At 51.6% G+C, this 20,017-nt stretch overlaps 1 protein-coding gene across 4 annotated transcripts in view; it reads right to left on the reverse strand.

The window, feature by feature from the left end:
• Positions 1-16,054, reverse strand: part of CPT1A (carnitine palmitoyltransferase 1A) — a 63,501-nt gene extending 47,447 nt beyond the window's left edge. Inside the window, exon 1 of one of the 4 annotated variants that reach the window (XM_067037786.1) lies at positions 15,857-16,054. The gene's annotated coding sequence lies outside the window, so the exon portion shown is untranslated. Of the gene's footprint in view, positions 1-15,425; positions 15,611-15,856 lie in introns of those variants that run through there. The other 3 variants (XM_059069324.2, XM_067037788.1, XM_067037787.1) reach the window with 3 other exon arrangements.
• Positions 16,055-20,017: the final 3,963 nt, after the last annotated feature.

Consider the following 20,017-nt stretch of genomic DNA (forward strand, 5'->3'; position numbering starts at 1 on the left):
CCCTGCTGGGTATATCTGGTCTCCCTTCACCTTCTTCCTTGGCGGGCTCCCGACTCACCTCTTCCCTCTTGGCCTCCCCCCAACCAGCCCCTCTGCCACCTTCTGAAGGCAGGTGATGGCACCACCTCCTCCTAAACCGTGTGCCACCAAGCACATGTGGATAAAGAGGAGCTAAAAATCCAGAATAAACCAGAATAAAAATCCAAAATTGTGACTGTGTGTGTGTGTATCCCCACTGCGTGCTATTTTTCCTTTTTTTACCCGTGTAATAAGCCTATTGGGGGGAGATGTCGGACCCGTCAAAATCAAGGGTAAGGCGGTTTCAGAGATACCCAGTTACAAGTCAAACTAGCTTAATCTTCAGCAAATCAGGACAAATGATCTCAACTTTCACTCACTGGTTTGTTCAACAAACGTGTGCTGACTTCCTCCTACGTGCCAGCCGTGGGGAGGATGGAGGTCCCCCTGCTCTCCTGCAGCTCAGGCAGGGGGCAGAAAGAAGAGGGAGTGACAGAGGGGACCTTCCAGCTGACACGGAAGCCCAGGAGAAGGATCAGCCGGAGGGCAAGACTTTCAGGCCTGAAAGCAGACCTGTGAAAGGGCTGGAGGTGCAGAGTGGCTGAGGTCAAGGTGGGCGCTAAATTCAGAAAGGGAAGTCCCAGAGGCAGTCGGGTTTCATGCTAAGGGCAATGGAAAAGTTTCCAAGGGCTGTGAGTCAGGGGTGTCAGTTCCTGTGTCTATGTCCGTTGTAAAGAAGACCACTCAGGCTGCTGTATGGAGCCAGGGGCAGGTGGGGTGAGGAAGTGAGACCAGTACGAAGCTGGGGTAGTCTTCCAGGAGAGCGTGGCCCAGAGTGGGAACAGTGGGGACGGGGAGGGTGACCCACTCCAGACAGGTTTCGGAGGCGCCCTGGGGCTGGGGTCTGAACCGAGTGGGCTCCACAGAGCCTCCACACACACAAGAGCCACAGCGCGGGGAGGGCTGTGAGTGGGGTGTTCACCCCGAGGTGGACCGGGGCACCCACGTGGAGATGCTGGAGCAGAGGGAGTCACTGGGATGGGTACCCGAGAGCTCTGCTCGGATGACCTTGAAAGAAGAAAGCAAGTCGGCGAAACTGCACCCCAGTCCTGGAACCTTGGCCTGGAGCCATCTGCCCAGCCTTCAGGAATAGTTCCACGTTATTTGGGACTTCCCTGGCGGTCCAGTGGTTGGGACTCTGTGCTTTCACTGCTGAAGGATGGGGTTCGATCCCTGGTCAGGGAACTAAGATCCTGCAAGCCGTGAGGCGTGGGCAAAAACAAACCAAAAAAAATAACCCATTATTTACCTGGCACAGAGCAAATGTCCACAGCCTGGCTAATTATGAAGACAGATCCCATTTGAAAGCAGCACGATCTCTAAGCAAAAGCTCCCTATAGGTAAATTTCAAACGCTGAAGACATTTTAAACCAACAGCTGGAATCCATTTCTCGAAAAGCTACCCAAGGTGGCTCTTAAGATTTTTCCAGAACCTGACTCAACTCCTCTCCCCATCAAAGCCTTGGGGTGAACACGAAGCAGGTCTTACAAAGATAAGAATTCTGCACAGCATGCATCACAGCAAATAAAATTATGTGATTGGCTACCCTTTCAATGATTTTTAAAAATTAATTAATTAATTTTTATTTTTGGCTGCGTTGGGTCTTTGTTGCTGGGGCTTTCTCTAGTTGCGGCGAGCGGGGGCTACTCTTCGTTGCGGTGCATGGGCTTCTCATTGCGGTGGCTTCTCTTGCTGCGGAGCACGGCCTCTAGGCGCGTGGGCTTCAGTAGTTGTGGCACACGGGCTTAGTTGCTTCGCGGCATGTGGGGTCTTCCCGGAGCAGGGCTCGAACCTGTGTCCCCTGCATTGGCAGGCAGATTCTTAACCACTGTGCTACCAGGGAAGTCCCTCAATGATTTTTAAAATCTTTCAAGGGCATTGTGCAGAACAGGAAGGGATTATTAATGGCAGTAGATTAAATATAGTGTTTGTAGCCAATTCTCTCCAAAGGTATGTGTCCGGTGTTTGCTCAGGGAGCTAACCTCTGCCGTGCAGGGGCACATAGACAAGGAGAGTTACAGCCTCCGTTTCTGGAGGCCTTTATCAGAACTCTCTGAAAAATAGATAATTAATAAGGCCTATACTGTATAGCACAGGGAACTCTACTCAATACTCTGTAATGACCTACATGGGAAAAGAATCTAAAAGAGTGGATATATGTATATGTATAAGTGATTCACTTTGCTGTACAGCAGAAACTAACAACATTGTAAATCAACTGTACTCCAATAAACATTATTTTATTTTTATTATTATTATTTTTTGGTCACACCATGTGGCATGTGGGATCTTAGTTCCCCCACCAAGGATCAAACCCGTGGCCCCTGCAGTGCAAGCACGGAGTCTTAAGCACTGGACTGCCAGGAAAGTCCCTAAAAATTATTTTTTAAAAAACCGAAAAAACTCTAAATTTAACTAGTGATTTGCTTGTTTTGATTGGTTCAGACTAAAAACCAAACAGAAGAGTCTTAAGTGCCCTCCAGGTTGTTTTTCTAGTTTTGCAGGAGCCAGGATGACTGTTGTGAGCCGGCCTCCCCTGATTGGAGCTAGAAGCAGGACTTATTGAACCGGATGACAAGGGCTTGAGAAGCTCCCTCTGCAAATCTATCGAGTGAAAATTCCACCCTCGATTTTGGCCTCCACAGCCTCGCACTTGGAAACATTCAGCCTTGTCATACTGCTCCCTGCAGCCACCAGGACAATGCAGAGCTTAGCTGCAGTAAAATACCACTTCACACCCACCAGGACGGCCATAAGCAAAAGGACGGGCGATAACAGGCGCTGGAGAGGTTGTGGAGAAAGAGGAACCCTCGTGCACGTCTGGCTGGGATGTCAGATGGCACAGCCCCTTCGGAAAAGTTTGGCAGCTCCTCAAACGGTCAAATGTGGAGTTAGCACACGACCCGGCAATTCCGCTCCTAGGTTCAGGCTCATGAAAACACGTGTCTGCACACAAACCTGAACATGATGTTCACGGCGGCATTATTCATAATAACCAAAAAGTGGAAGCAGCCCACGTCCTCCCACTGATGAACGGGGTAAACAAAATATGCCCTATCCATACAACAGGATGCTATTTACAGGCGATGCAAAGAGATGAGGCGCTGACACACAGCACTGCACGGGTGAACCTTGAAAACATGATGCTGCGTGAAGGCAGCCAGACACCGATGGCCACGTATCGTACGATTCCATCTATGGGAAATGTCCAGAACGGGCACATCCACAGAGACAGAAAGCAGTGGTTACCTAGGGCCGGGGGGAGGCCGGGGTTAAGGAGAGGAGGGTTTCTTTTGGGGGTGATGAAATGTCCCAAAACTGATGGGGGTCACAGCTGCACATATGTGTGAATATACTAAAATCACTGACACGTACACTTGAGGTGGGTGAATGTTACGGGATGTAAAGATCTCCCAATAAAGCTGTCACAAAAACATCGCTGTCTCATGAAACAGAAGTGTTATCTATTTAACACTCACGCATCTAAACCTTCTCTCCTCAGATATGTAATTCAGGTGGGCGGGTGGACATTACTCCTTCCCCCCCACCATGTGGCCCTAGTTCTGCATTTACACTAAGGACCCCTTTAAACAATTGTTACTTCATAATCTTAAGAATTACTATTAAATGCTTTTAGGTGTCACATGATATCGTGGTTATTTTCTAAAAGAGCTGTCTTTTTTGTTTGTTTGTTTTGCAGTACGCGGGCCTCTCACTGCTGTGGCCCCTCCCGTTGCGGAGCACAGGCTCCGGACGCGCAGGCTCAGCGGCCATGGCTCACGGGCCCAGCCGCTCCGCGGCACGTGGGATCTTCCCGGACCGGGGCGCGAACCCGCGTCCCCTGCATCGGCAGGCAGACTCTCAACCACTGCGCCACCAGGGAAGCCCTGCTGCTGTCTTTTATTAATGTCAAATCACCAACTTTATTTGTGATTCAAATTAACTTCTATGCATTGCTTCACCAATACACATGGAAATATAAATATATGGTGTATTGTATGTTATCATTCATGAGGATGAGACGTTTTGCAGGTGCCTGAAAACAACTGTTTCAAATATAACATGCACAGGGCTTCCCTGGAGGCGCAGTGGTTGAGTCCGCCTGCCGATGCAGGGGACGCGGGTTCGTGCCCCGGTCCGGGAGGATCCCACATGCCGCGGAGCGGCTGGGCCCGTGAGCCATGGCCGCTGAGCCTGCGCGTCCGGAGCCTGTGCTCCGCAACGGGAGGGGCCACAGCAGTGAGAGGCCCGCGTACCGCAAAAAAATAAGAAATTAAAAAAATAACATGCACACATTTTACTTCCTCCCTTCGGCCCTGAGAGGTGGAGGGCTCCAGACGAGAGTTTGAAAAGCGCCATGCGAATGGTGCGAACCTTGCCCACAGAGAGCCAAGCCGTTCCTCTGGATATTTCCCTGAAGTCAATCAGGTCAGCAGCCCCGCAGGGTGTTGGTAAAAGTGCCTGGAGCTGAAGGGCCACTGCTGACGGATGGCCTCCCCACTGCTGCCAAATCTACCTGCCTTGTGAGCAAACCACCCCCAGGTGAAGCTGGGGGAGAGGCCAGACCTGCTTCAGGTGCAAGGAGGCACGCCAGTAATAAACTCGTGGAAAATCAGGAATTATGAGGACCGCAAAAGAGCCCCAGTGAACTTTACTGCATTAATACAGCAGAATGTTTTCTGTCTTACAGCAGGAGATACTGCCAATGCATGAGAGCAAGGAATCACAGCTACATATCCCCTCCCGGCAGCAACAGATACTAATACTTTGCCATGCAGACCGGAGACTGCCCTGTCCCCAACTCTCCCTTCCCGGTCCACATCCCTGGAGCCCCGAGGCGCACCAGCCCAGGCTGGCACAGTTGTCCTGTCACTGTCAGCGCCGCTGGGAACCTCAACACACCAGGAGAGGAAGGGCCCTGGGGCCAGCTGGCAGGCTGGGGCCTGTGTCTGGATCCGGGCCACTTACCCTGGACAGCCTCTTCTCTGCATCCCTTCAACGTTCCAGGATGAAGGCAAAGGTCACGCTAGGGGACTTCCCTGGCTGTCCAGTGGTTAAGACTCCGTGCTTCCACTGCAGGGGGCACGGGTTCCATCCCTAGTCAGGGAACTAAGATCCTGCATGCTGCGTGGCACAGCCAAAAATTTAAAAAAAAAAAAAAAAAAAAGGGTACGGCAGGGCCCCAAGGGCCAGGCGAGCGGGCGGCACCCCTTCCCGGCTTCCCTGGGCTGGCGCGGGCTCTGCCACGTCCCACACACGGTGTGCAGCTAAACCCTGAGTGTCCACGTGCCGGCCCCCTCTCCAGCTTCCTCTCCCTCCCAGGTAAGGCCACCAGGTGCATAGACTGTCTTACCAGTTCATCTGCTGAGGGTCCTCTTCCAGCCCCTCTGCACCCGGGATTCAGCCACCCACAGGTCCCTGCCCAGGGCTTTGCCTTGTATCTGGTGCACATGAGTCTCTCTCCAAACTCATCTACACTGATGCCAAAAACAAGTCAAGTGAAAACCCATCTTGCATCTTTCCCGTATGCTCCCCGCCAACTCTCTCCTTGAAACGCCTCCAACCGCCTGCCATGCCGGGGCACGATGGGCTAGGGCAGTCCTCACTCCATCCCTCAGCCCATGCTGGACCAGCGCCAGAACCTGCTGTTCTGGGAAGGTATGCTGCCCCTCTCCCCTAGTACCACTCCACCTGGGTTGAGAGACGTGGCTTCCCCAGGGACCCACCCACAGAACGTGCACCTGTGCTCCGGATTCTCGGCAGGCTGGAGAAGAAAATACATGAACTGTCTCCACTTCTGCACTCGGTTGTTCTTGCAAATCATCATTGGGCAACTACCGGAGGCCCTCGGACATGAATTCTGAACTGGAGGGAACAGGGGGACAGTGGAAGAACCTTCTGGGAGCACAGGCTGGCTGCTCCTCCCCACCGAAGGTCTGGCTAGGTGATGGGAGAAGGCCCCTTGGGGACTGTTCTTCATGTGAGTCCACCTCCTGCGGTGCTCCGCCAGACCAGCTCAGGGGTAAACTGGAGGTGGCCGCTGGTGGCAGCAACCCCCCAGCTGCGGGGAGACATCCAGAAATTGATCCAACGTGCTGAAAACAAAGCCCTCTCTGTGTGCATGTGGGCCGTGGGGCTACGGACCCGTTTATTTCCCCCTGCGGGACAGAAATCACTTCTGGCCGCATCAGGTGGACAGCGCCCACCTGGAGCCCCACCTGAGGGTGATCGTACACAAACCTGCCCGGGACACACCTGGGCGCTGCTGCCCGCCCAGCTGAACGTGGGAACCATATGCGATGGTGCCGCCTTAGAAACCAGGAAGGCCGCTAAAGGAGGGAGACAGTCACCAAGGTCCGTGCCAGAGCACTTAAGCGCCTTATGCTAATCTGTTCCAGGAAAAACACCGAGATCCAGAATAAGACACTCCGGTTGAGAATGACGACCTATTTACTGCAATTTTTAAAATTCACACTTCTGGTCTTGAATTACACGTCTATTCCCGAGGCCCTCCCAAGCTCAGTCTCCTGGTCACCTCCTCTTTGGCCAGGCCTACTGGTCATGCCCTGTGGCCTGTGAACTCTGACTCATAGCTGGGATGCCTACTGACCTTTTTCGATTTCCCTTTTGCTGCTTCACACCTAGCTTACAGCTCCCCTCGCCCAGGTGCCTGCCTTGGAATGCACATTCCGGAAACACAGGAATTCTATCAGTTACATTTAGCAATTTCAGCTGCACTTGCTGGCGAATGACTTTCTCCTGTCAGTTATTTGTTTAATCTCCCAACATAAGCTGTAAAGCTCCCCACGACACAAACCCTTGTTGAATTCTCTGAACAAACCATGAGCCCACAGACAGTTCTCCAACAGTGAATGTCAAGTGAACAATTTGGGAGGGAAATGCTGCAACGTCTCATTCAATTTTGGTAAGACTACTTTCATTTTAGCAGCCCAATGCCACCCTCTAACCCCCTGGCCAATAAATTGGTCTGTACTTTGTCAAATGTGTTCACTTTGCCGTCTTTCTCCACAACCAATTCCTTTTAACAAAAGCCTTTAACCTCATAGGTCAGTGGCCTGCAAATCATAACACTGGTCATGTAATCAAGAAGTCATCATAAGGACTTCCCTGGTGGCGCAGTGGTTAAGAATCCACCTGCCAATGCAGGGGACACAGGTTCGAGCCCTGGTCGGGGAAGATCCCACGTGCCGTGGAGCAACTAAGCCCCTGCGCCACAACTCCTGAGCCCACGTGCCAAGAGCCCGTGCTCCGCACAACAAGAAGCCACCCACCGCAATGAGAAGTCCACGCACTTCAACAAAGAGCACACCGGCTCGCCACAATTAGAGAAAGCCCGCATGCAACAACAAAGACCCAATGTGGCCAAAAATAAATAAATAGATTAATTAATTTTTAAAAAGTCATCCATAAGACATACTGTTTCCCTCAAGGGCATCTGGCCTCCTTCAGAGCCGTCCTCCTCCTCCACCACCACCACCACCACCACCCCTCCCTCACAGGTTCTGCAACAGGCAGCAGGAAAGGAGGTGAAAGGTCACCCAATAGAAAGCGCAGGGCCAGACTTCAAAACAGGCCTGGGGAAAATTGAGGTGTGAAAATCACCTCTATAATATAAAGCAAACAATAAAAACTTGCCATGTGACAGCAGGTTTCCAAGAAAACGGTCTTTATACATATAATAATATAATATATAATAAATTATGTGTTGTCAGAAGCCTTTCAAAACAGTCTTGAAACTAACAGATAAGGAGAGAGGTAGGTGGTAGGTAGATAAATAGATAGCTAAGGCATACAGATTAACTTTTGTGCTTTAACAATGAAGATACAAAATATTCTTTCTACCAAAGTCTTTGGCATATGCCAGACAATGTGATCCGTATTTTACTTGCATTAACCCATTTAATTCTGACTGGAACCCTAGGAAATGGGTACTATTGCTATTCCCATTTACAAATGAGAAGACCGAGGCTTGCATGTCAAGAAACTTGCCCAAGGTCACAGCTAGCAAACAGCAGAGCTGGGAATCAGACCCAGGTCCAACTCCAAAACTCATGTTCTTACCTACCAAGTTAGGTGGTAAGTACTCCTCACAAAGTTCTACTTAAGATTCCTAACGCTACAACACATATAAAATTAGGTCGCTCTGTCGTAACCAAAATGATGTAATTGCAACCAGCAGTAAAACTACAGTAACTACAAATACAGAGGGTGCCAACTCTAAAATTATTCCCACGTTCCAGTATTTCCAGTATTCCCACTGGAATTGCACAGTTCACAGGCCCACAGCAGCGGACCCTGCCTTCTATTAAAATCCACCTCACCTAGAGGCAAACAGCTGAGCTGGAAATCCTCTGAGAAAAGGTCACCCACAGGAAGCCACAGCTTAGCGCAGCAAGAGTACCAGGCAGGGTCTCCAGGAGCACAGCCTGTATCCCTCATCAGAGTGAGGCTGGATGACACTTGGGCTGCCACCCCTGGAAAACCTCCTGAGAGAAGCCACTGCAGGCAAAGAATCTGTAGCATCATCTTTAGCCGCCGCAGTGGCAGCGGCAGCTGGGGGGCGGGGGGGAAGCAGAGCACTCATCTACCACATATTCTTCTATGGTCTGGTGACCAACGCCTGGGAGGGTTCAGCTAAACAAAGCTGATTCTGCCCTCCAGGACTGGCTCCAACTTGGGGAAACCATGTTCCTGCCATACTTGACAACCAAGGTGGTACCCAGGTTTACCCCAGCACTGCTACCTGAAGCACATCAAGGAAAGTACCAGGAAGGTTCTGGAAAGGCTTCACCAGCCCAGGGGTTCATGTGTCTTCTCAGGTTCCTTTTTGCTCTTTAGTATTTAGTATTCTTGCCATTTTGCTGCTAATGAGGGTGAGAGGTTAGATGCAGGCAAAAATTAGCAGTAACAGGAAGGAAAAATAAAAGGGCTCCTCTCCACTAGAGTGTGGGCACCCCATCTCTCTGCACACCACGGGCCAGTTCTTATTTCCTTGGAGACATGATCCTCTGTAATTGTGCTCTTGTGTTTGTTCAGCAAGTGTGTACACAAACAAATACAAAGTATTCTTTCCCTAATCTGACGGAGGCATCTTAGAAGCAAGAACATGAGGCTCAGAATTCGCTTTAAATTTGGGGGAGGGCTTTGTGCACAGGCAAGGTGCAGGAACTTTCATATGAATGGCTACATCTTGAATTGATGACAGAACACTGAATAGCTGCATTAATTAAACTGGCCATACGGTTCATTTCTCGCAGTGAAGTGTATCAATAACAAACTGTTCACGTTTACAGGGTAAAGATGCAGATTATAGGGGAAATCTGAGTCATTATCCCTTTTTCTATGGCTCTCGAAAAACAACAGCTTCTGCCTACCAAGGTACCGTAAAAATAAAGCAAATTCAAATGTAACACTTATACTGTGCCGGATCAACAAGTAATGGTTAATCAGTTAAATGCAGAGAAATGTGATTTCACCAAGAAAAAGAACTGGGGAAAGGTCATCGAGGGTCACATTTTTATAAAGAAAATACAGAATGTCTTGGGGACTTCCCTGGCGGTCCAATGGTTAAGACTCCACGCTTTCACTGCAGGGGGCGCCGGTTCAATCCGTGATCGGGAACTAAGATCCCGCATGCTGTGCTGAGCAGCCAAAAAAAAAAAAAAAAGAAAGAAAATACAGAATGTCTTGGCAGGCGTAACCTGCCAATATAATTGTCTAACCCAATTATCTGCACTACCTCTTCAGGTGTTTTTCTCTGTATGCCCATCCAGAAGGACCTCCTCCAGCCTGGCCAACATCAAGACAACGGCCTGAGCGTGGACGGCTGGGAGAGGCATGCATCCACCCAAGAGAAGTCCCCGAACCTCTCCTCGCCACCAGGGTGTGGTTCCCTCAAATGTCCCTAAAACCTTGTGGGGGGTGCCCCATATTTCCCATGCACGTGCCTCTCCTTTGCACCCAGAAGTACAATTGAGCTGGTCAGACCACACGTTACAATTTGGGGACTGCAGAAGGCAGCCGTATCCATAAAACCTGCCTGCGGGGTTTGGTATTGAATCCAGCCCCGGTGGCACAGTGGTAAAGGATCCGCCTGCCAATGCAGGGGACACGGGTTCGAGCCCTGGTCCGGGAAGATTCCCACATGCTGCGGAGCAACTAAGCCCAAGAGCCACAACTACTGAGCCTGCGTGCCACAACTACTGAACCTGCATGCCTAGAGTCCGTGCTCCACAACAAGAGAAGCCACCGCAATGAGAAGCCCGCACACAGCAACCAAGAGTAGCCCCCACTCACTACAACTAGAGAAAAGCCTCCGTGCAGCAATGAAGACCCAGTGCAGCAGAAAAAAAAAAAAAAAAAAATCCTGGGTTTCCCTGGTAGCGCAGTGGTTGAGAGTCCGCCTGTCAATGCAGGGGACACAGGTTCGTGCCCCGGTCCGGGAAGATCCCACATGCCGCAGAGCGGCTAGTCCCGTGAGCCATGGCCGCTGAGCCTGCGCATCCGGAGCCAACGGGAGAGGCCACAGCAGTGAGAGGCCCGCATACCGCAAACAAACTAACAAACAACCCTGCCTGCAGCCATGGTATTGTTTGCTGGAAGCTGTATTCATTTCACAGCCTCAAAACTACTCTCACATCTGGCCTCTTTTGGATCCTGGTAAAACCCCTGTGAGACAGGATGACAGGTGTCAGAGGAACGGTGGCCTTAGAGATGAGGAAGTGGAAACCCAGAAACACACACAGCTGATTCAATGTCACATCCAGTGGGCCCTGGGCTGGGGGAGGTGCCAACACCCAGGCCCTCTGCCTGCACAGTGGTCTGGGAAGCAGTCTGTCAACAGGAGGGGGCACACGTTTTGGAGAACACAGATCCGGGTTCAAATTCCAGGTCGGCCACTTAGATGTGTGTTTATGTGGGTGTGTGTGTGTGCGTGAGAGAGAGTGTGGGGGGAAGGCCTAGAGCACATGTCATCGCCATTCATAAGATGTTTCCTGTCAAATAAAGTATGCACGTTACCCATAACTCACATTAGGGCTCCAATGCAGGAACATACTCTGTACCTTCCCAACTGCAGCCACAGGCCAGCAGCAGTCCTCCAATTATGTGGATTTCCATCCTTCCTCTTCCCACTGCGTTTGATACCCCAGCCCAACGTCTCTGACATTTAACTTTCAGCAGCATTACTGTACTTCACTCTGAGCAACAGCGTGTGCTTGCAGAAGGAGAAAGAGACCAAAACTCCGTGCATTAAACCTTTTCAAGGGCACGGACAGGCCGACACTTGGGAAAATCAGTGATACATGTATAATCTTATAAATGAAGTATTATTTCATAAAAAGCAAAGTCTGAGTTACAGCATATGACAACTTCTTAAAGGTAAGGTTATTTTGTTAGTTTTTTTTAACATCTTTATTGGAGTATAATTGCTTTACAATGTTAGTTTCTGCTGTATAACAAAGTGAATCAGCCATATGCATACATATATCCCCATCTCTCTTCCCTCTTGCGTCTCCCTCCCTCCCACCCTCCCTATCCCACCCCTCTAGGTGGTCACAAAGCACCGAGCTGATCTCCCTGTGCTTTGCGGCTGCTTCCCACTAGCTGTCTATTTTACATTTGGTTGTATATATATGTCAGTGCTACTCTCTTACTTCGTCCCAGCTTACCACCCCCCCCCCCCGCCCCGTGTCCTCAAGTCCATTCTCTACGTCTGCGTCTTTATTCCTGCCTGCCCCTAGGTTCATCAGAACCATTTCTTTTTTTTTTTAGATTCCATATATATGTGTTAGCATTCAGTACTTGTTTTTCTCTTTCTGACTTACTTCACTCTGTGACAAAGTCTAGCTTTTAATACAAACTTGTCAGGGAACTAGATCCCGCATGCCGCAACTAAGACCCAGCACAGCCAAATAAATAAGTAAATATTTTAAAAAAATAAAAAAGAGCCACTTAGGAAGCAGAATCTAGGATGACCCTCAGGTTCCTGGGATGGGTGAGTGAACCACCACATGTAGTGTATGGACGATTCCTTGCCTTTTTACCTAGAGAACTCGGTATCCAACAATTAGCCGATAAGCCTTAGTAAGCTGAGCGTAGCTACCCTATTTTTCCAACCCTCCATAGTGGCCATTACCCTACTGTACGCCTGGAGAGGCACACCTCATTCGGCAGCACAATTGCTTTCAATTATTAACTTCCCTAAACATTCCTGGACATAAAAACAGCTCACATGCAAAAAAACTAAAGGACATTCCACTGAACTGAGGCTCTCAGTCACCTAATATTTGCTTGGGGTAAAAGGTGAAGGTTACAAAAGGCAGCAAAATATCAGAAATCAACAAGCAGAAAATATTCCTTACTTGTGTTAAGTAACAGATTTTTTAAAGAGTTTCCTTTATATTATCCATATTTTTACCATGTCATTAGGATGAACTGAAGGTTGGTAGTATTATTCATATATTGCTTATTTTTATGTCACATCTTTCAAAATATAATTAAATAGATTATAAATATAATTGTGTACAAATATAATGCAAAGGAAACCCCCTCAAAAAGGCTATTTTCATAGCTATTTTACTTACATATCCATGAAAGTTTGCCCTCTGCTTCCCTAATTCTTCCCAATTCTGTATTTTATAAAGCATTGGTTTCTTTGGCAGTAGGATTTGATGTTGATGGAGCTGTGAGATGTCTGTAACAGATTTTTTTTTTTTAATGCCCTGTACAGCCTAGACTATTTCTACAGTTGTCAAGGAAACTTAATAGTGGTAGCTTCTGGGGAGAGGAAGCGGGTGAGGAGGCCACCTTTATGCTGAATTCCCACCTGCACCCCCTTCATTTTGCACCGTGTGCCTGTAGTACTTATTTTTAAAACCAGAAAAGTCCTCGCAGGAAAAGCTCAAGAAGGGCTCAAGCTGTTGGAAGAAAGTAGAGGTCTCGTTAAAAGTAAGAGGGAGAGTCTCCGAAACACACTTGAAACACACCAGCTTGAACAATTTTATTCTTAAAAGCAGCAATTTTTCCGGAATTCAAAGTGCAGGCTTCCACCGGTAACTGAACTCTGTCAGGTCTGCCAATAATAACCATGCAGAGTGACTAAACATTTTTTCCAACAAAGGAAAAAATGCATCCGATCAAAGTGCAGAACCAGCCCTGGGCCGGAGCGGGTAAGCGTTTCCGCCTCCCACCTTCCCACCGCCTTCAGACTCCAGGCTGCAACTTTAATTGCTCTCCTGGAACGCGTCCTCACAGGCAACGCCAGCAGCTGCGGTCGGGGCGACCCCCCCCCCCCCGGGAGTCACGTGACGGCTGAGAAAAGTAGGGGAAAGGTTACCGCGAGCCCCGCCCCCGGCCTGGCGCGCCCCGGGCATTCAGATCCTGTTCCACTGGCCCGGCCTGGAGACACCTTCCGGAGCGAGCTGGCGCGCGTCGGCGGCGCTTCCACTCGGGCGGCAGCGGGCGAAACGCACTGCCTCTGGGTGGGAAGGCCGAGCCCTGCATGGTCAACTTTGGGGACAGTTAAGAGCTTGGTGTGCCCGAAGACAACCCACACCAGAAACGCTGCCCCGCGAGCCCAGGGCGCCTCCGGAAGGGGCTCACCGCGCAGCCCAAGGAACAATTAACTGTGCTTCCATGAATGGGTACGCGGGGCCAGGATTGCGTAAGCCCGGGCCCTCGCCCCAGGACTCCCCGGAGACCCAGGCTTGACCGCTCGGTGACCACGGGGGCTGGGGCCGGGGCCAAGGGCGGGCGGCAGCGACGCCAGCTTTCTTCCCTTCACCTCTGGATTAGGCCGCTTGTTTTCAGTACAAACTCAAAGGTTATTTCGGCCTGTGCACGAGGCCAGTTTCTGCGACTCTTGATACAAAGTATGTGCACTCCTTAAGATGGCTCTTTTTCTGATTCCAACAGCTGTTCAGATGGAGTTCAATGTGCAAGATCAGGTCTAAGCCACACATCTTTGGAAGGAAACCGTTCATTTACATACGAAAAGCAGCCCCGGGCACGCAGGGGCAGTACCACCCCAAACTCCACAGAGAATTTTGCATTCAGCTCCTATCACTTACAAGTAAACACTCCCTCGCCTCAACGACAAGCATTATCATCAGCATTAATGTTCTCATTTATGCCACACTAAGAGTCACCTTAAATAATTTGGAAAGGGGGGTGATGCTTGCTGGCATAAAAAAATAAATAAAAAGACCAGTGTGTTCGGCCATTTTTTATTCATTTGGTTTGTGGTCTAGAAAGAAATAAGCATGCTTGAATATCTGGAATGACCAGAAACCGGAAGCCTGTGAGAAAATGGTGTAACAAAATACACTTTTTAAAAGGTTAAACTGATTTTATTTGGTGACTGTTACAAAGTTACCAGTTTCCTACTAAAACCTGCCCTTCAATATTTTAATCACATGGAGCACAGAGGAAACCGAAAGCAGTTCCGAGTTGGGAATATTAAGTTGTTCTGTATTCAACCTGATTTCTCGAGATTTTTAACTCTTGGTGTTAAAAAAGAAAGATCATCTTTGTTCCGTTCGGCTTTAACGTGAGTCAACCACCGATTTACACTATAAAGACACTGATCCACAGCCTTTCCAAACAGAAAGGAACTGTTTGCTCGCCCAGGGAGTTGGGGTTAGGGGCTGCCGGAATAGGGGCCCCGGAGCCCGGGCTGCTCTACCTTCCGGACCGTGCCGTCCGGGCTCGCAGGCCAAGTTCGCCCAGGCCTGGTCACGTGAAGCGCCCACACCCTCCCACCCCCTGCAAGGCAAGCTCCCCGGCCCGGCGCGACCTTGGGCAGGCTCTCCTCACCCACCTGCCCTAGACCGCCCGCCGCATGGGGGGATGGAGGACGCTCGCAAGAGGGGACCCAGGCCCGGCGCCTCCATTCGCATCCACCTAGGGCGTTTGGACCCCGCCTGGAGTCCCAGCGCCAAGGGCGTGTCCCCACGGCTGCGCGGCGGGGGCGGGAGCCTGGAGGGGGTCGGCGGCGCTCTGCTGAGTCCCTAGCGTCCCTCTGGCTCCCGCTTGGGCCGGCCCGCGACCCAGGGACGGCCCCCCAGACCCAACCCACTCTCGGAGGGAGAGGGGATGGGGCCAGACGGAGGAAGGATCCGCGGCGCCCCGCCATATCCCAAGGGCTGAGCATCTCTCCCGCCGTCGCGTCCTTTCCACTGCCCTACGGCGGATCCCCAGACCCAGTCCACTTCGGCGAGGGGAGTGGGGTGCTGGGGAAAGGGAACCGGCAGTCCTGGTGTCCCCTGGCCGGGGGCATCCTGCCAAGTCCGGAGAGTCAAGCGTCCCTCCAGCTCCCATACAGTACCTGCTCGCAAGGCCGACCGATCCTCGGGCACACCCCGAGACCCAATCAACCCACTCCTGGGAAGTGACGGTGAGATGGGAAGGGAAAGAGAGCCGGTGGCCCTACTGGCCCCAGCCCGGAGGCGTCCTGCCAAGTCCGAAGGGTTGAGCATCCCTCCCGCAGCCACACCGGACCTGCCCGCATGCGGACCGACACTGACGCGAACCCCCTAGACCCAATCCACTGCGGAGTACGGGGAGTCCCGCCCCGCTCCGGTTTCGAGCTCTCTAAGAGCCGCTGTCCCTCGGCGCCCCGACACAGGCGGCGGCCCGCCGCCCCCGCCTCGGTCCGGGCCCTTGCAGTCCCCGTCCGCCCCCGGCCCTGGGCCCCGCCGCAGCCAGCCCCCGGCTCCTGCCAGCGCCCCGCGACGCGCGGTCTCAGCCCGGCCTTACCGAGTCGGCGGACAGAGGCTCGGCGACAGCCACAGCTCAGCGGCAGCTGAGTGAGCGAGGCAGCGAGCGAGCGCCGGGCGGGAGGACAGCGGGAGAGGCTGAAAGCACCCGACGCCGCCCGCGGCCGATTGGCTGAGGCGCGCGGGGCTCTGTGGCGACTCCCCGCGCTCGGCGGGCAGAGGGCGGGACCTGGACGAACGGGGCGGGGCATCAGCAGGGGCGGGGCGCCCTGGGGAGCGGGTCGGGCGAGGAAACTGAGGCTCGCAGGGGTGCAGGCCGCCTCCGCCTCTGCCAGCTTGAAGCCTAGGACGAGATTTCTCGCCCTGCGAGCCTCAGTTTCCTCATCTGAAAAATGGGCCAACTCATTAGGGCCATGCCCGTAAAAGCGCTTAGCACAGTGCCTAGCTCATGCTCGCCCTTTATATGCATTGCCCCGTATAATCCTCACGGCACCCCTATAAATAGCTGATGCTAGCCCGGGTCAGAGAAGGGATCACTAACCTGCCCACAGTCACACTAAGAAGATGGATTCGACATTGGGCCCGGGTCTGATTTCAGAGCCCACACTCCAAATTGGACCTTATCCCATGAGTGACAGCTGATAGGATCTTGAGGCAGCGTGGCTCACGAAACCGACACGGTAATGCCTATTCCAGTGACCTTTCTGAGCCCCCTCTTCATATAACTGGGATAAACATTGCTCGCTTGCTGGGCTTTGGTAAGATTTAGTAAACTATTCCGGCGCCTAAAGCATAGTAGGTGCCAGGAAAGAAATGGCTGGAGGTGGGGACAGAGTGACTGATGTGCCTTGTACCGGTCACTGAGCTGGCACTGGCCGATCTCAGGGTCTAGGTCCAGGCGGAGGGCAGCTGCCACCTGCAGCTACTTCGCGGGGTGAGGGTCTGCGCTTCCCGCGGCGTGAGCAGCGCCTTCCCTATCGCTGCCGAAAACGCTTCCCAGGCCCCAGCGGGTGGTCCCGCATACAGCAGGTGCTCCATAAAATAACCAGTTCTATGAACAAAAACCGGGCTTTTCCTAAAGGTCAGCCGCTCCTCTGGGCGGTGAAAACTCCCTGATGGCCTCTGTCTTTCCAGATGGGTTTAGAAGAGAAAATGAAAGTCCTGTATAGTTCCGCCGCCCCCCCCCCCGCCCCACTGCCGTACTACAGTGCACTGTGGGCGCGCACTCTCCAGGCTGTTTTGAATGAAGTCATAGGATAACTGCTGTTTGTAATACTCCTTTGATTTCACTTGGCTTATGTCATGGACGGGATCCCCTGTCGAGGCACAGAGATGACCGAGGCTTTCACTGTATGTAACGCGCCCCATGGACACTTAGGCACCCCCCTTTTCACCGCAGCAGGCATAAATGAAGCTGTGTGGGCCGTCAACGTGCGTCTTTGAGCGCCTGTATCTCTCGGTAGATCGCTAGAAGTGAAGCAGCCAGGTCAAAGGCACGTGAGACGCCTTGGTGACATTTTGGTGCCGCTTGCCGAGCTGCCCTCTGGAAAAGCGTCCACTACCCCCCCGTCCCCGCCCCCGGGTGTGGGAGTGCGGCCTGGTCTCCAGGAGATCACCGCCGCTGGCTGTCAATCCTAAAGCGGTGGGATATCTGTCCTTTCTTTAATTCGCATTTCTTTGAAGTTAGAAGTTGGAGATTTCGTTCCCCTGCTGGCTCCTGTCTGGCCCGCGAGCGATCCCAGGCCCCGAACCCCGAAGATCTCGTGGCCCAAGCGGGCAGGTGGTCTGGGCCAAGGCACACTTGCCCGAGGCTCGGCTGCACCGCACCTACCCTGGCTCCTCCAGCATCACCTGCACGCCTCCACCAGCCTGTGGGCCTTCCTGGGTTGTGCCTCCCAAGTTGGACTGTCGCTCTACCCTAGATGCCCTTCCCTCCTCTTCCTGGAACCCCAGCTGTCTGCAGGTCCCCGCCCCAAGGTCACTTTCTCCTTCCCTCCTTGCCCCGTCGTGCGCCCCGCAGGGATTGGCCCAGCCTCCGTCTGTTCCCAGGGCTCTGTAGCCTTGACGGTGCACCCCTCCCTGCGCGCTGCCTGAGTGTCACCTGAGGGCCGAGAGGGGCAGGGGCAGGGACCGCGGTCGCCTCCGCACTCACCTATGCTCCAGAGGCTGGACTCTCTCTGGGGACGATAATGAGCCCACGCCTGCTGGCGACTCCAGCCGAGTGGTGGAGGCCTCATTCCCTTCTTGAGCTCTGTTCCTGTGGACTGCAGCTCCCCGGGGTGGGGGCGGGGGGCTATTAAGACAGAACTGAGGAACTAGGTCCCTGGGGAGCTCCAGCCTGGTTGGATCCTGAGTTCCCTCGTGGCCCAAAATATCCCAGAGTCTGCCTCAGAAAGTAATCTTTCTTAAGCTCTGTTTTTTTCAAATTCTTCCCGGACTTGATTGGAACACACTGTAGCAGCCGCCTATTGTGGCCATAAGGAACACTTTAAAAAAAAAATGCGTGTAATGTTTTTATTGTTACTCGGATATTGTCCCTCTTTTTTTCTGATTTCTTTAAAGCAAACCCAGAAATCTTGTCGTTTTGTCCACAAGTTCTCGAGTACGAATCGCTAAAAAAAGATAAAGGTTCTTTAAAAAAAAAAAAAAAAACAGAATGGAATGCCATTGTCCAACCTAAAATGAGAAACAATTGTGATACAAAACTTGTAAAGCCTTCTGGCCCTGCTAAGAGCACAGCTGAGTCCCGCTAACTCTTGCCAGCCTCATTTCTTGCTGGCAGCTCCCAGCAGGTTCTGGTCCAAAAGTGTGTGAGATTTTTTGGAACTCAGTTTCTATTTCCCATAGGAAACAATTTTATAATCTCAGAGTCCTGCACTTCTGAACTTGAACCTTGAGCCCCATAGGCAGTGAGTAAATAGTAACAGTTCCACATCAGGGTGGTGACAATGTTTGGCCAACATCCCAGGGATTTGGTGAGGACAAAATGAGATAATGCAGATGCAAGCAAAGAACGAAGGCGGCTAGACCATGTGCCAGTGAAAGGACCTCAGAGTGACAATGAATTCTTAATTGAATGGGCTTGGCCTATGACCCAGTAATCCTACTCCTGGGTATGCACCAAAGAGAAATGAGAACCCATGTCCACGCAAAGACTCAGGCAGGAAGGTTTACAGAAGATTTGCTCAAGGTGACAAAAATCCAGAAACAATCCAGATGCCCATCAGCAGTAGAATGGTTAAATAAATCGTGGTTTCTCCCTACAGTGTAATAATACACAGCCAGAAAAAAGAGTAAACTACTGACACACACAATGTAGATGAATCTTACAGAGCTTACGTTAAGCAAATGAAAGCCAAACACACACGCACAAATAAATATACTGTATTATTTCAATAGCATAAGTGAGATATATTTTTAAAGTTTTTTTTCTTTCTGTTCTCTCTGATAGTTTTTATTTATTTATTTATTTATTTATGGCTGCATTGGGTCTTCGTTGCGGTGCGCGGGCTTTCTCTAGTTGCAGAGAGCGGGGGCTATGGGGGCTACCCTGCTGCATTGCGCGGGCTTCTCATTGCGGTGGCTTCTCTTGTTGCGGAGCACGGGCTCTAGGAGTGCGGGCTTCAGTAGTTTTGGCACGTGGGCTCAGTAGTTGTGACTCACGGGCTCCAGAGGGCAGGCTCAGTAGTTGTGGCGCAAGGGCTTAGTTGCTCCACAGCATGTGGGATCTTCCCAGACCAGGACTCGAACCCATGTGCCCTGCATTGGCAGGCAGATTCTTAACCACTGTGCCACCAGGGAAGTCCCAAGTGAGACATATTAACCATGGTGATGGCTACTGACCCAGAAATATACAAAGGAGCCCATGGTGGGGGGAGGTGGGGTGTATGAAAATGCCTTGCTCCATGTGCATAAGATTATACACATGGTGTTTTCTCCCTGATGTTAGGCCTCAATTGTATTTTATTTATTTATTTAATTTATTTTTTGACCGCGTCTCGCTGCTTGTGGACCTTAGTTCCCCGGCCAGGGATTGAACCTGGGCTCCAGCAGTGAAAGCGCCAAGTCTGGACCGCCAGCGAATTCCCATGGCCTCAATTTCAATAATCAAAACTTAAAAAAAGATTTAGAGGTGAGTAGGGCATTGACTGTTGGTGGTCGGGGTGAGGCCATCTGGGTGCTCATGAAATGAAGAGGTGAT

Source organism: Kogia breviceps, chromosome 7 (assembly GCF_026419965.1).
Source record: "Kogia breviceps isolate mKogBre1 chromosome 7, mKogBre1 haplotype 1, whole genome shotgun sequence".
NCBI lineage: Eukaryota > Metazoa > Chordata > Mammalia > Artiodactyla > Physeteridae > Kogia > Kogia breviceps.